Source organism: Neophocaena asiaeorientalis, unplaced genomic scaffold (genome assembly GCF_003031525.2).
Source record: "Neophocaena asiaeorientalis asiaeorientalis breed wild unplaced genomic scaffold, Neophocaena_asiaeorientalis_V1.1 scaffold356, whole genome shotgun sequence".
In the NCBI taxonomy this organism is placed as follows: domain Eukaryota; kingdom Metazoa; phylum Chordata; class Mammalia; order Artiodactyla; family Phocoenidae; genus Neophocaena; species Neophocaena asiaeorientalis.
Window position 1 is genome coordinate 1132840 of NW_020172269.1, and position 13053 is coordinate 1145892.

Below are 13053 nucleotides of genomic sequence, written 5' to 3' on the forward strand. Positions count from 1 at the left end.
CCAGCAACTGTGCCAGGACCCAGCCCCCCGGCCCTACCCTCCCGCCTCCCCGTGTCCTGCCATCGCAGTGAACTCCCAACGCCTGTGCGATTCACTGGCTGAGCTCCTCCCCAACTATTTCCCCGATGTCTTCTGAAAATGGTCTTGTTTTTAAATGAAACTCTGCAGGCCGTTCCTGGATAGAGGGGCAGCATCACCAGCCATCTAACAGGTAACCAAGGGCCGGGTAATACTGAGGGAGACGCCGGAGGTGGGGCGCCCCACTGGATGGCAGCAGAGGGGCCCTCCGCGCCCCGCCCCCAGCCAGACCCCTGCCCCGCCCACCCAGCCTCGGGCTGGTCCAGAACACAGTCCACCTTTATTTCCTCCCGAGGGCTCTGGCTGGCTCAGACCCCCAGGGGCTGAGCGGCCTCCACCCTGGCCCTGGCCTCCCAGCACCAAGAGCTTTCGACGCAGTAATGGATCTTCAGCCCCAGCCTGGCATCTCCCTAAAGGCAAGTTCACGGTTTTCTCCAACATCCATTTAGGCACAAATTCGATAAGTGTCTTGACCTCGTTATTTATGGAAATGAGTGTGGACAAAGTAAATCTCCCCAGAGCCCACTGGGAGCACGTGAGGGGTCCCACTCACCCACACCCGAGGCAGGGCGTCCAGGGCCCCTCCTTCTGCCTGGGCCATGCTCGTCCTCCGGGAGCACTTTTCAGGGCGACTCCTGGGGAGCAGCACGGGGGTCTCCCCCTCTCCCCCGCATCTTATGTGTACTGAACGCATCCACTTTGAGCCTTTGGAGAGTCAGCACTTTGGTAGATGGAGCCACCATACTTCCCCATGGGCACCACTGCCCACATTAGAGGGAGATGGGGCTCCCGTGACATGGAGGCCGCGTGTGCCCGGGCAGCTTCGGGGTCCCCTGGTCCCTGTTACGTGCTTCTCTGCACCCTGTGGCTTCGCCACACACACACCCACACCCACAAAGCACAGTCTCATGGATGCTACATACGTAACACATGCTTCCATGTCCTTCCTGCCACCCCGGGAGAAAGAAAGGGCGGACGGAGGGGACACAGAGGCCTTGGGAGTGGTGAGGTCTCGGCCAGCACTGCGAAGCCCTCCACCTCGGGGATGCCGGGGGCTTCAGCTGGCTCGTGCCAGGGCTGTGCTCTCGTCCGAGGAGGCCCGTGATTAGCCAGTGCGAGCACAGGCCTGAGGGGCTGCGGCGGGGCCGTCTGAGGAGGACACCACGGGCACCCACTGGACAGGGCCCTTGTGACCACCCTGGCTGCCCAGCGTGGGCCTGGATCCGCACGGGGGCTGCATTCACCAGGGCTCAGCCCCACCGCTCTCTGCCAAGGGCTCTCCCTCCCTGGCTGAGACCCTCGGGCCCGCCCGCGAAGCCCAAGCTGCCCACCCAGGGTGGGGCCCTCACAGCAGCTGACGGGCCAAGGGCCGAGCATGGATCCTGCAGGGATGGTGGTCACAGGTTGCAGCAGGCGGGGCCGCCTGCACGGAGACTGGATGCTGGGTGGTCAGGGTGGGGATGGGGGGGGCGTGCCCGTCCCTCCCTTGGGGAAACGAGCAGCTTGCTAAACGCAGACACATCCGCAGGGGCTCCACTGCCTGCCCCCCTTCCTCTCGGCCACCTCCCATGATGGGGCGCCCACGCTAGGACCCACCCTCCCAGCACCTGCTCTCCTTTCCCGCCAGGCAGCCCCACCCCTGAGCCGCAGCCAGCCCTGCACACGCCGCCCCAGCTCTGACAGCTCCGGGTGGCCACTCCCGAACGTCCATGGAGCCCTCTGTGGCCTCGGGGCCCAGCGCACGGAAGGCCTCGGGCTCTCCTGTATGCTCTGGCCGTCGGGTGGGCACTCCTGCCAGGAAGCGTCACTGCCCTCTGGAGGGATCGGAGCAGTGCTGTGCCAGCCCTACCACCAGGTCTCGGGTGGGCTGGAGCCGTCCCCTCCACGTGGAGCCACGCTGTCTGAACCTCAGATGTGGAACCGCCCCCAGACTCAGGGTCCGGCCTCAGGCCTCAGGCCTCCCGCCCGCTCAGTTCAAGGTTGGGAGCTGCGGTGCTGGTGGGAAGGGGAGGGGCGATGTCCGACCGGCCATGCGTGGGGCGGTGACCAGGCTGCAGCCCGCCTGATACTCACTTAAGCACCCTCAAGTCAGTCTGCTCCCGTAATCGGAGTCTGCATCGCGGTGCCGGGTGCCTTAAATCTTTGCCGTTGAATCAGACTCTCCCAAATACGAGTGTCGTGTGCCTACATGGGAAGCCCAGGGGTGCAGGAGAGGGGGTGGGGGATTTCACCAAGTCCTCTCATGCCCCCTGCACCAACCCAGCTCCCACTTGAGACCCAGACCAACCGCGTTTGCCGCGCTTTGGTCAGAAGTTGTTAAATTATCGGATCCATAGTGCAGTCTGTCCGCCTCTGTCTCGGGGTCTCCAAGGAGGTAATAAAACAAGCAGAAGAGGTCTGTTCTGATCTCTCTGAATAAGTCATTTTGTGTTGGGAGGGTTGAGAGAGGAGACAAAGCTCGCGGTCCACGAGCATGTCTGTACCATGCAACAGTCGCCACGGGAAGCCGGTCCGTATGCCTGGCCCCCACCCATCCTGCCGGCCTCCATCCAGCGTTTCTCCACGTGGAGACTCCGGGCTGGTGCGCCGCCCCCGACGTGCGGGTAGAAGGAAACCGCCAACAGGCAGACCGCAGCCAGGGTGACGCCCCAGCGATGGGTGAGCGGCCAGGGTCATAACGGGGTTTTGACCTTGCAGAGCTGGTCGTATTTACATGGGCTCTTTCTGGGTTAAGCGGTTTATCTACGGAGAAGAAAGGATGTACCTGATGCTTCTGATCTTGTCAATTCCACAGAAATCCAAGGTGCGGGAGGGCCAGAGGCACCTGTCGCATCCCACAGGGACCTCCAAAGTACAGGCCACGGGACCAATGGCCGGAGGAGGGGGCACAGGTCCAGGCCCCAGTGGCAGCGGGGCGGACACACTGGGTGTAGGCTGTGGGGCGCTCAGACCGGGCTGGGGTGTGGGTTCCAGGCGCCTTCCTCCCCAGGCAGGACCCTCACCTCACTGCGAGCCTGGCGGCAGGGCTGGCGAGGGTCTGTGCCTCAGAGTGGACACATTTTACTCCCTGGGACAGGCCAGCCGTGGGCCCCAGAGGAGCCCTGAAGAGACCCCTTTTCCATTAAAATTCATTTTTCTTGGAAAACATCAACATCCCCCAGAGAGGGAAGTCAACTGGTCATGCAAGGCTGGATGTAAGTGTTGATCAAAGACTCTGACCCACGCCTGGAGACCTCCAGAAAGAGGAGTTTTGCTTGGGCGGAACAGGGAGAGCATGGGGCAGGCGGGGAAGCCCCCAGCAGGGCCCGGCCTCAAGGAGGTGGGGCTGGGGAGTAGCACGGGCTCCGGGGGCTGCGGGGTGGTGCAGGCGCAGGCGGCGGCAGAGGGCTGCCCAGCCAAGAAGCCCGGAGGGCCTCCACCCCTGGCCCTCCCATCGCCGACCCTGGGAACAGCGGACCCCTGAGCATCCTGGGGCCTTCCCGCAGATGAAGGACGGGAGACAGTCCTCCAAAGGGCTATCGGGGCAAAGAGGCTGAGGCTGAATCGACTTTTCTAGGGGCCAGAGGCAGAGGTCAGGAGTCCGAGGGGCGTGCATGAGGCTACAGCGTGAAGCTTCGTGGGGACCAGGGCCCGGAGCAGCCCCAGTGCAGCCACACCAGCCATAGTGCCTGTGCCTGCGGGACACGACCCGGGGAGCCGAGTCACGTCAGCCTTCGGTCGAGTGCCCAAGTTCCTGCACCCTGAGCCGCTACCCACGCGCTATCTCTCGTCCTGAGGTCGGAACAGCTCTGAGCAAACAGGGCAGCAGCCCCTCTCGTCCCCCACCCAGCAAGGAGGCCTCTGCCGTCCTGCTCTGACCCCAAGGAGGACACGACTGCCCAGCACAGGGTTTTCTCGGCTCAGCAAAAGGCCCAGAGAGGCGGCCGCGCACAGCACCCCATCAAAGGGACTTTTCTGGCAAACCTTCAAGTCAGGCCACTGGGTCCCCTAGGCAGAGGCATCCCGTCCGAGGGTACAAGGAGGAGAAAAACGGCCGAGCCCGGCGGCAGGCCCGGGGGCAGCTGAGGGTTGCTCCGGGTGTGCTTCTCTGACCTGGAAGTCTGGGTGTCACAGCCCGCACAGCGTGCGCCCAGTGCTGCGTTTGGAAACAACTCGCCTTCCTGCACCGACTTCAGACACATCCCAGTTTGGGGACGGCTTTCTGCAAATTCACAGGAAGGAGCATCTGACTGGCTTCATTTCCTCCCAGGAATGACATGTGTCCTACTAGACACGGCCCGGAAATCGTCAGGGATTGGTGGGCTTCTGCCGCAATGCCCTTCGCTTGTAACAGCAAGACTTTTGTTGCTAATCAAATCAGACGTGTGAAGAAAGGGCTCGTCTCGTGCTAAACCGACAGCAACCCTTAGAAACACGCACGGTGTTTTTAATGTATCTCCTAAGAGAGATTAGAATTATTGAGGGTTTGGGTTATAACCGTTATTTTTAACTGCAACATTCTCCAAGAAGTCAAATGCGTGTTGATCTTGCACAAACCCTGACTGGAAATGGAGTTTGCAGAAAATAGGGTGGTGGTGTTTGATAAAAGGACGAAGGGAAGGAAAGGAAACTTTCCAATACCCTCTCTCCGGGTTCTGGTGGGAACTGCTGTGAAGAACGCTAGGAACCAGGCATGGCCCACCTGGCCGGGAAGTTAGGGCTGAACGGACCAGGGTGGTCCCCTTTCCCTGCCCACTCTGTCCTGCTACCAGGCACACGACCTCCCAGAGATATTTTAGAAAGTGATTCTCAAGCCCCCAAAAGCATGGTCCAGGCTCTCCAGGAGGAGGAAGTGCTCAGGAGTCCATGTGGTGGGCAGAGACCCTGTTCTTGATCATCAGGTGTAGGAAATCCAGCTCCGGGAGAGAAGCGTCTGGGTAAGGAGTCCCCTCCTCAGCCCAAGCGTTCCTCACGTGGCAGGAGGTTACTGTGAAGACAGGCCATAGGAGAGGAAGAGCCAAACGGGGCTCCAGGCGGGCGGCCATCCGTGCCTGGTGAGATGGCCGACCCACCTGACATGCATCCTACTGGATGCATTGGCCGGGGGGGGCGGGGTATGTGCTTCTACAGGGCCTGTGGGACATCTGTGCTCCCACCACGGTGACCATCACAACAGACGATAAGATCCTCCAGTGGAGAAGATGCCGGTTCTTCTCACAAGGCCCGTGGTTCAGCCGCAAGATCTTTGCCGTGACCTCAACACACTCGTATTTTTATCTATAAAGTTGATGGTGAGTCATCATTTCTAGTTTACAGGACTGAATCCAATGCATTTCCCTTTTTGTTGGAAGGAGATGTGTGTGATTCAAGGCTGCAGTTTTGACTCACCCGTGAATGCGTTAAAACACTGAACTTTCCTAGAGGTGCCACGACTTATTCTTAAATAAACTTCGAGATGATTGTAGATTCAGATGCAGCCATATGAACTAATACAGAGAGATCCCATGTACCCTCAGTGCAGTTCCCACCACGGAAGCATCTTGAGAAACTAAGAATCATGACCAGGACACTGATTTTGGAAATGTCAGGTTACGGAACACGCTCTCTCCACGAGGATCCCTCCTGTTGCCTTTTAAACCCAACCTTTATCCCCTCCTTAGCCCCTGGCAACCACAAATCTGCTCTCCATTTCTATAATTTTGTCATTTCAAGAATGTTATAGAAACGAAATCGTATAGTATGTGACCTTTTGGAATCACCTTTTTTCACTCAGCGTAATTCTGGAGATCCATCCAAGTTGTGTGTGTCGAGTTCATGTTCATTCGTGTTTACTGCTGTGTACGTAGCACTCGTAGTGTGGTCACGTTATCCACTCACCCACTGAAGGACACCTGGGCTGCTTCCAGTTTTGGGTTATTACGGACAAGGCTGCCATAAACATTCATGGGCAGACTGTTGTGTGAACATAAGTCTTCATTTCTCTGATACAAATGCCTAGAAGTACAGCTGCTGGATCGTACACAGTTGAATGTTTAGTCACTTAAGAAACTGCAAACTGCTTTCCAGAGGGGCCGCACCATCTGACACTCCTGCCCCCAGCGTGTGAGGGATCTGGTCTGTCTGCATCCTCGCCAGCATTTGGTGTTGCTATTTTTGATTCTAGCCATTCCGATAGGTGGTATCTCGTTGTGGTTTTATTGTTTTAATGAGGTATAGTTGATTTACAATGTTGTGTTAGTTTCTGCTGTACAGCAAAGTGACTCAGTTATACATATATATATATACATTCCTTTTTTATATTCTTTTTCATTATGGTTTATCCAAAGATATTGAATATAGTTCCCTGTGCTATATAGTAGGACTTTTCTGTTTATCCATTCTATATATAAGAGTTTGCATCTGCTAATCCCTAACTCCCAATCCATCCCTCCCCCACCCACTTCCCTCTTGGCAACCACAGATCTGTTTTCTATGTCTGTGAGTCTGTTTGTGTTTTGTAGATAGGTTCACTTCTGTCATATTTTAGATTCCACACATAAGTGATGTCACATGGTATTCGTCTTTCTCTTTCCGACTTACTTCACTTAGTATGATAATCTCTAGTTGCATCCATGTTGCTGCAAATGGCATTCTTTCATTCTTTTTTTATGGCTGAGTAGTATTCCATTATATATATGTACCCCATCTTCTTTATCCATTCCTCTGTCGATGGACATTTAGCTTGTTTCCATGTCTTGGCTATTGTGAAGAGTGCTGCTATGAACACAGAGGTGCAGGTATCTTTTTGAATTGTAGTTTTGTCCGGATATATGCCCAGGAGTGGGACTGCTGGATCATATGGTAGTTCTGCTTTTAGTTTTCTGAGGAACCTCCGTACTATTTTCCATAGTGGCTACACTAATTTACATTCTTACCAACAGCGTAGGAGGGTTCCTTTCTTCTGCACACCCTCTCCAGCATTTGTCACTTGTAGACGTTTTAATTATGGCCATTCTGACCCGCATGAGGTGGCACCTCATTGTAGTTTTGATCTGCATTTCTCTAATAATTAGCGGCATTGAGCATCTTTTCATGTGCCTGTTGGCCACCTGTATGTCTTCTTTGGAGGAATGTCTATTCAGGTCTTTTGCCCATTGTTTTTTTGTTGTTGTTTTTGTTTTTATTTTTATTGGGCTATAGGGGATGGGTTGGGAAATATCCCTGCAAGTTGTGCCCCACTAGGGAAGTGTCCATCTCATCTTCCTGGAGGGGCTTCCAGAGCTTTTTTCTTTGTCCTGGAGCTGTGGTTCTTGCTGGCAGCAGCCTCCTCGGGTTCACTGCTGAGGGGCTCCTCCTTGGAAGAGAATTTCCTCTTTTTCTCGGGGACCCTCTTGTGTCCTGACTCTTCAGGGTCCCTCTCTGGTTCCTCTTTAGGGGAAGATTTCTTCCTCTTGGTGAGACTTCCACTGCCAGCTGTCTCTTCAGGATCACTACTAACCAACTCCTCCTTGGAAAAAGATTTTTCTTTTTTGGGTTTGGAGGAGACGGATGGGTCTTCCATTCCATTCTCCTGAGGTGCTTCCTGGGGCTTTTGCTTTTGCTTCCTTTTGGGTCTTTCATTGTCCCCTCACATTCCTCCGGGGTCCTACTGCTGTTCTCTGAAGACGCCGCCATCGCAGCCAGCCTTTTCTTCTCCTTCTTCAAGCGTTTCTTCTCCTATTTCTCCAGCTTCCTAGTAATCTCGGCAGCCGCTTCCTCTGCCTGAACCATTGCCTCCTTCATGACATCTAGATTCTTTCGTGGAATCTCTCCAGTCTCATAGAAGGACGGCCGCTCCTCAACTTGCTCTCGAAGCTTCTCCCCAAATACACTGGTAGGTGCCTCAGAGAGCAGTCAATTCGTGCGGCAATACTGCATTTGTTTGCCAGGTATGGGGAGATGCGTTTTGCCCGTTTCCCGATTGGGTTGTTTGTTCTTTTGCTGTTGCGTTGTACGTGCCGTTTGTATATTCTGGAAACTAAGCCCTTGCCGCTCGCGTCATTTGCAAACATTTTCTCCCATTCCATAGGTTGTCTTTTCCTTTTGCTTATGGTTTCCCTTCCCGTGCACAAGTTTGTGAGTTTGATCAGGTCCCATTTGCTTATTTTTGTTTTTATTTCTACTGCCTTGGGAGACTGACCTAAGAAAACATTGGTACGATTTATGTCTTACGGTGGTTTTCACAGGCATTGCCCTAACCACTACCGGTGACGTCTTTTCATGTTCTCATCCGCCATCTGTACATCCTCTTCAGTAAGACGTCTGCTGCTAGGCTGTTCTCGGCTGTTCTGCTGCTGGCCCTTTGGCCAGAGAGAGCAGGCTTTTCTTGGGGCTGTTTCTGTCTGTGCCTGTTGGTATGTCTGACTTGGCCTCTCCAACTCCCAATGCCGGAATGTACGAGGCCAAGGAAACCCAGGGAGCTCTCCATGCTGTATCTTCTTGGGTCTCGAGGACCCTAGCTGGATGCCTCCTTCATGCCCCCTTTCATAGTCTCCTTATGTTTGTTTTAGACCCAATGTGCAGAGTTTTTCTTGTCTTGACAGGAGGAACAGGAGAAGCATGTCTGCTCCGTCTTCCTGGAGGCAGAAGGCCTGCCACAACTTTGTGAGCAAAGAAGGAAATCTTGGACTTGTATTTACGACTATTTCAGTTATAATTTAAATCACAAGCACGATTTGAAATTTTCCAGCTCAAGTCTCAGGATCAAAGACAGACATGACATTAAGTGATTGTAGAAACCACCCACCTGTTTGAGGAAAGGGTCATCACCCCCGCACTTGAGTGAACGGCTCTTGGGGGAAAACACGTGCTGTATAAGGTGCTTTAATTCGGTCCAGGGAGGAAGGCTTACCTGACATTAACCCCTGGATGTCCCTCCTGAGACACAAGAACTGGCAGCAGCTATGACTTTATAAAGTGAACCACTGAGCGCTGTACATATCTTCCAGGTGGCAGCGCAAGAGTTTTGTTTTGAAAACAACAGAACCGGGTTTATACACAGCTTTGCTTCTACCAAACCCATCACCTGCCCAATCACATTTAAAAATGGAGACATGTGGGCTTCCCTGGTGGCGCAGTGGTTAAGAATCCGCCTGCCAGTGCAGGGGACACGGGTTTGAGCCCTGGTCCGGGAAGATCCCACATGCTGCGGAGCAACTAAGCCCGTGCGCCACAACTACTGAGCCTGTGCTCTAGAGCCCGCGAGCCACAACTACTGAGCCCGTGTGCCACAACTACTGAAGCCCGTGTGCCACAACTACTGAGCCCATGTGCCACAACTACTGAGCCCATGTGCCACAACTACTGAGCTTGTGCTCTAGAGCCCGCGAGCCACAAGTACTGAGCCCACGCACCTAGAGCCTGTGCTCCGCAACAAGAGAAACCACCACAATGAGAAGCCCGCGCACTGCAACAAAGAGTAGCCCCCGCTCACCGCAACTAGAGAAAGCCTGTGCGCAGCAACGAGGACCCAACACAGCCAAAAATAATAAATAAATAAAATAAATTTTAAAAATAAAATAAAATTAAAAAAATAAAATAAAAATGGAGACGTGTAACCACCAGATTTCCAGGAAAGACTCTCAGGATCACCAGCCAAAACCTGGTTCTTCAGATGAGGAAACTGGGGTTCAGAGGGAGCATGTCCCCCAAGGAGCGCCTGGTCCAGGCCTGCTCTCCCCACAACACATGGCACAGCATGGCCTGGTAGATTCCCCTCAAGGCTCGTGATCCTGAGGCAGCGGAGACAGACCCCGAAGGGTGACCTCAAGAGTGAGCCACATTAGCCGAGGCTGAAGGCTGCTCCGTTTCTGACTCAGAAAGGCTGAAAGGAAAGCCTCAAAAGCAACAAACTCTTCCCAAGTGGCTCACCTGCGCCCCAGAACAATGCTCAGATATTTAAAGGAACACAAAGAATTCAGCCCCAACAATATAAAATCACAATGTCCGGCATTCAATCAAAAATGACCAGGCATGCAAACAAGTAGGGAAATAAGACCTAATGACAGGGGGAAAAAAAACAACTAATAGAAAGAAATGCAGACGTGAGGCAGATGTGAGGATCAGTACGACCAGGATGTTAAAACAGCCAGTATTGATAAAACCACAGCTCCAGAAGGTAGAGGAAACAGCAGCAGGTGAAGAAGAGACATGGAGTAAATTCTGAAGGATCCAAGTCAATAACACGGAGATAAAACACCGTGTCTGAGATGAGAAATACGCTGGACGGTGTTAACATCAGAATTATATATCGCAGAAGAAAGGGCTCGTGAACTTGAAAGAGAGCAATGAAAGTTGTCTAAACCAGAACAGTGATTGGAAACCTACTGTCATCGATTTAAAAAATATGTCAACAACCTCTTCTTTAGTAGAATCTTTACATTATTCCTCTTCTTTTTGAAATTCTACCAAACACACAGAGTAAGGTTATATATGGCCCCCAATGGGATACCTTTTTTTGATTGAAGGACTTTCATTGATCACCCTATCACATCTTTACAGCACAAGAAAACGCATATAAATGGAAATTTAGATTTTTTTACTGTGACCTTCAGCACTGAGGTTATACAAACTTATCTTTCAGGTTGAGTTATCATTGCAATTATTATGGCTGTATAACTGGTTCAAATGGCACCATTACAAATTCTGATAAATTATTAAATGTAAGAAGTAAAGTTGTATTAGAAACGCATCTCTGAGTAAGCTGGAGGGGGCTGGTGGTCTCAGTACTTTGGTTAAAGCTTTCCTTTCTCCCTGTGTTTGGTGCCCAAGAGCTGTCCACCTGGGGAGGGGAGGGTCTGCCTGGCTTTGCAGAGCCGGTGGGGGGCGGGGGGAGATGAAGAGGGAGCTGCGGGCGGCCCACACTCCCCCTCGGAAAGCCCTCTAAGTGCGCACAGTGGGTGCACATCCTGCTGCTCGCAGACCACTGTCCCCACCACTGCACAACCAAACCAACGGGCCTTTGTGCATCCCAGGTGCTGCACAAAAGGCCCAGGATCCAGGCGCTCGGGGCCTGCCCGGTGCCTCACGTTCTCATACCGCCCTGGGGGCTGATCCTGGACAGTCTCAGAAAGGGTCCCAGGAGTTTCTGAAAGCCCAGGACGGGCTGCACACGAGGCGAAGGCCAGGTCCCCGCAAGGGGTGTCAGGGCTGCAAGGAAGCAAAGGAGGTTCTCGGGAAGCCTCTGCAGAATCCCTCCTGGCACCGGGAGTGCACACGACGGATGGGAGAACTGGCCTTGGAGAGGGCAGGGGCACACTGGTGAATGACGTCCACTCCTGGAGGGCCTGGTGGGCCTCGGGGGCAGCCGGCGAGACAGAAGGCACCCCGGAGCCTCTTGCTGCACCTCACGGCCTGAACCTCGCATTTGCCCCCCAAGTCCGGCTCACCCGGAAACTCGGGCTGGGGGACGTCACCTCCCACTGGCACAGTGCCATCTGGTTCTCACCGCACTGGCTCACTGCACTCATTGCCTCAAATACAGAAAGGGTTTAAATGAAACACTTTCATTTTTCCCATCTTTGTACTCACGTACAGCTTCTTTGGCTCTGAAACCTGCCAGCCACTGAACCGAGACGCAGGGCTCAAAGTGTGGTATCTGGGGTGTGTTTCCACAAGCGTGTTAATGCCTGGGCCCAGTTGAGAAGAGTGGCTCGGTCTGGGGTTGCCGCTCAGCTCGGGACCCCGCAGGAAGCCTTGGCTGAGGATGGGACCCAGCCTCTGAGCCTGCGTCCTGGCTTGAGACCAGGACTGGAATGACCCAGACAGGGCAGAGCCTCACTCATAGACACAGCCCTGGGGACTGCTGACATACAGGGTCGTTTCTGCTCACATGCGTGGCCGAGATGAATGGAAAACAGCTAATCTAAATAAGTGATAGATAGATAGATAGGAAGGATAGATAGATAGATGAGAGATGGATAGATAGAGTGAGTGAGTGAGCAGACAGACAGACAGAATGATGGACCAAAGCAGCCTCCTTTGTCCTCCTTCCTGAAGACACTCTTCCTACATCTCCTGAAGTTCAACCAAGGTCTGGCTGAGGGTCTATCTGTTCTAAAAGAAATGTCTTACTACTGATGAATCAACATCAGGTATGCTGTTTCGCGCAGGACCGGGGCACGGCCTGCCGTGTATCTGCCTGAGAGACACGTGGTCCCCCTGCCCAGAGGGGAAGGGTCTCATCACCACTGAGATGCCTTCACAAGCTAGCGGCCAGCTCCCAGGGCTGTGAGTTGCACAGAAGGCCTTGCTGACCCACGTGCCCTGCCCCAGCTGGTCCTATGCTGGGTGGAACGGCAGGGTCAAGGGCCACTGAGGCAGCTAGAGATGGAGGCAGACCTGGAGGATGCACACTCTACCAGGACTGGACCTTCTGAGGGTCTGAATAAAGATGGGGAGGTGGCAGTGGGACAAGAACAGGCTGTGGTCAAAGGGGCAGGCTGGGCGGGCCAACACGGGTACCGTCACCCGTGTGATGAAGGGACACCACGATGGCTGGGGGAGGATGGCCCTTCTGCTGCCTGGGCGCCCACAGGGGGTCTACACAGCACCTACCTCACACTGCAGACAAAATACCACTTTCCCACGGGCTGCAGAAATAAACATGAGAGGTGAAACAGCCATCCTCTAGAGGAAAACCTAGTGGGGCTTCATGACCTTGGAAACGCACAGATTTCTTATCAGGACACAAACAGCACTGCCCATAAAGGAAAACTGGGTAGCTGGGACTGTATCGAGGACAAAGGAGAGGGAAAAGGCAAACCACCGGCTCAGAGAAGACGTCTAAACACCCGCTCACCGAGGACTGTCCAGAGCACGGGAAGAACTCTGACAACGAACTAGATACAGACGGACCACCCGGGGGGAAGCGGGCAGAGATGTAAACAAGCACCTCACACCGTGGATGCCCAGAGGCCGTGGGCAGGACGACGGGCTTGGCCTCGTGGTCACAGTGAGATGGCCACACGGTGGGTCCCC

General features: G+C 53.9%; 1 protein-coding gene and 1 pseudogene across 1 annotated transcript in view; both read right to left on the minus strand.

The window, feature by feature from the left end:
* The window catches only part of JAKMIP3 (Janus kinase and microtubule interacting protein 3), a 92266-nt gene that overhangs the window by 48712 nt on the left and 30501 nt on the right, over positions 1 to 13053 (minus strand). The window lies entirely within an intron of this gene.
* Positions 7292 to 7818, minus strand: LOC112411362 (nucleolar protein 56 pseudogene; annotated as a pseudogene).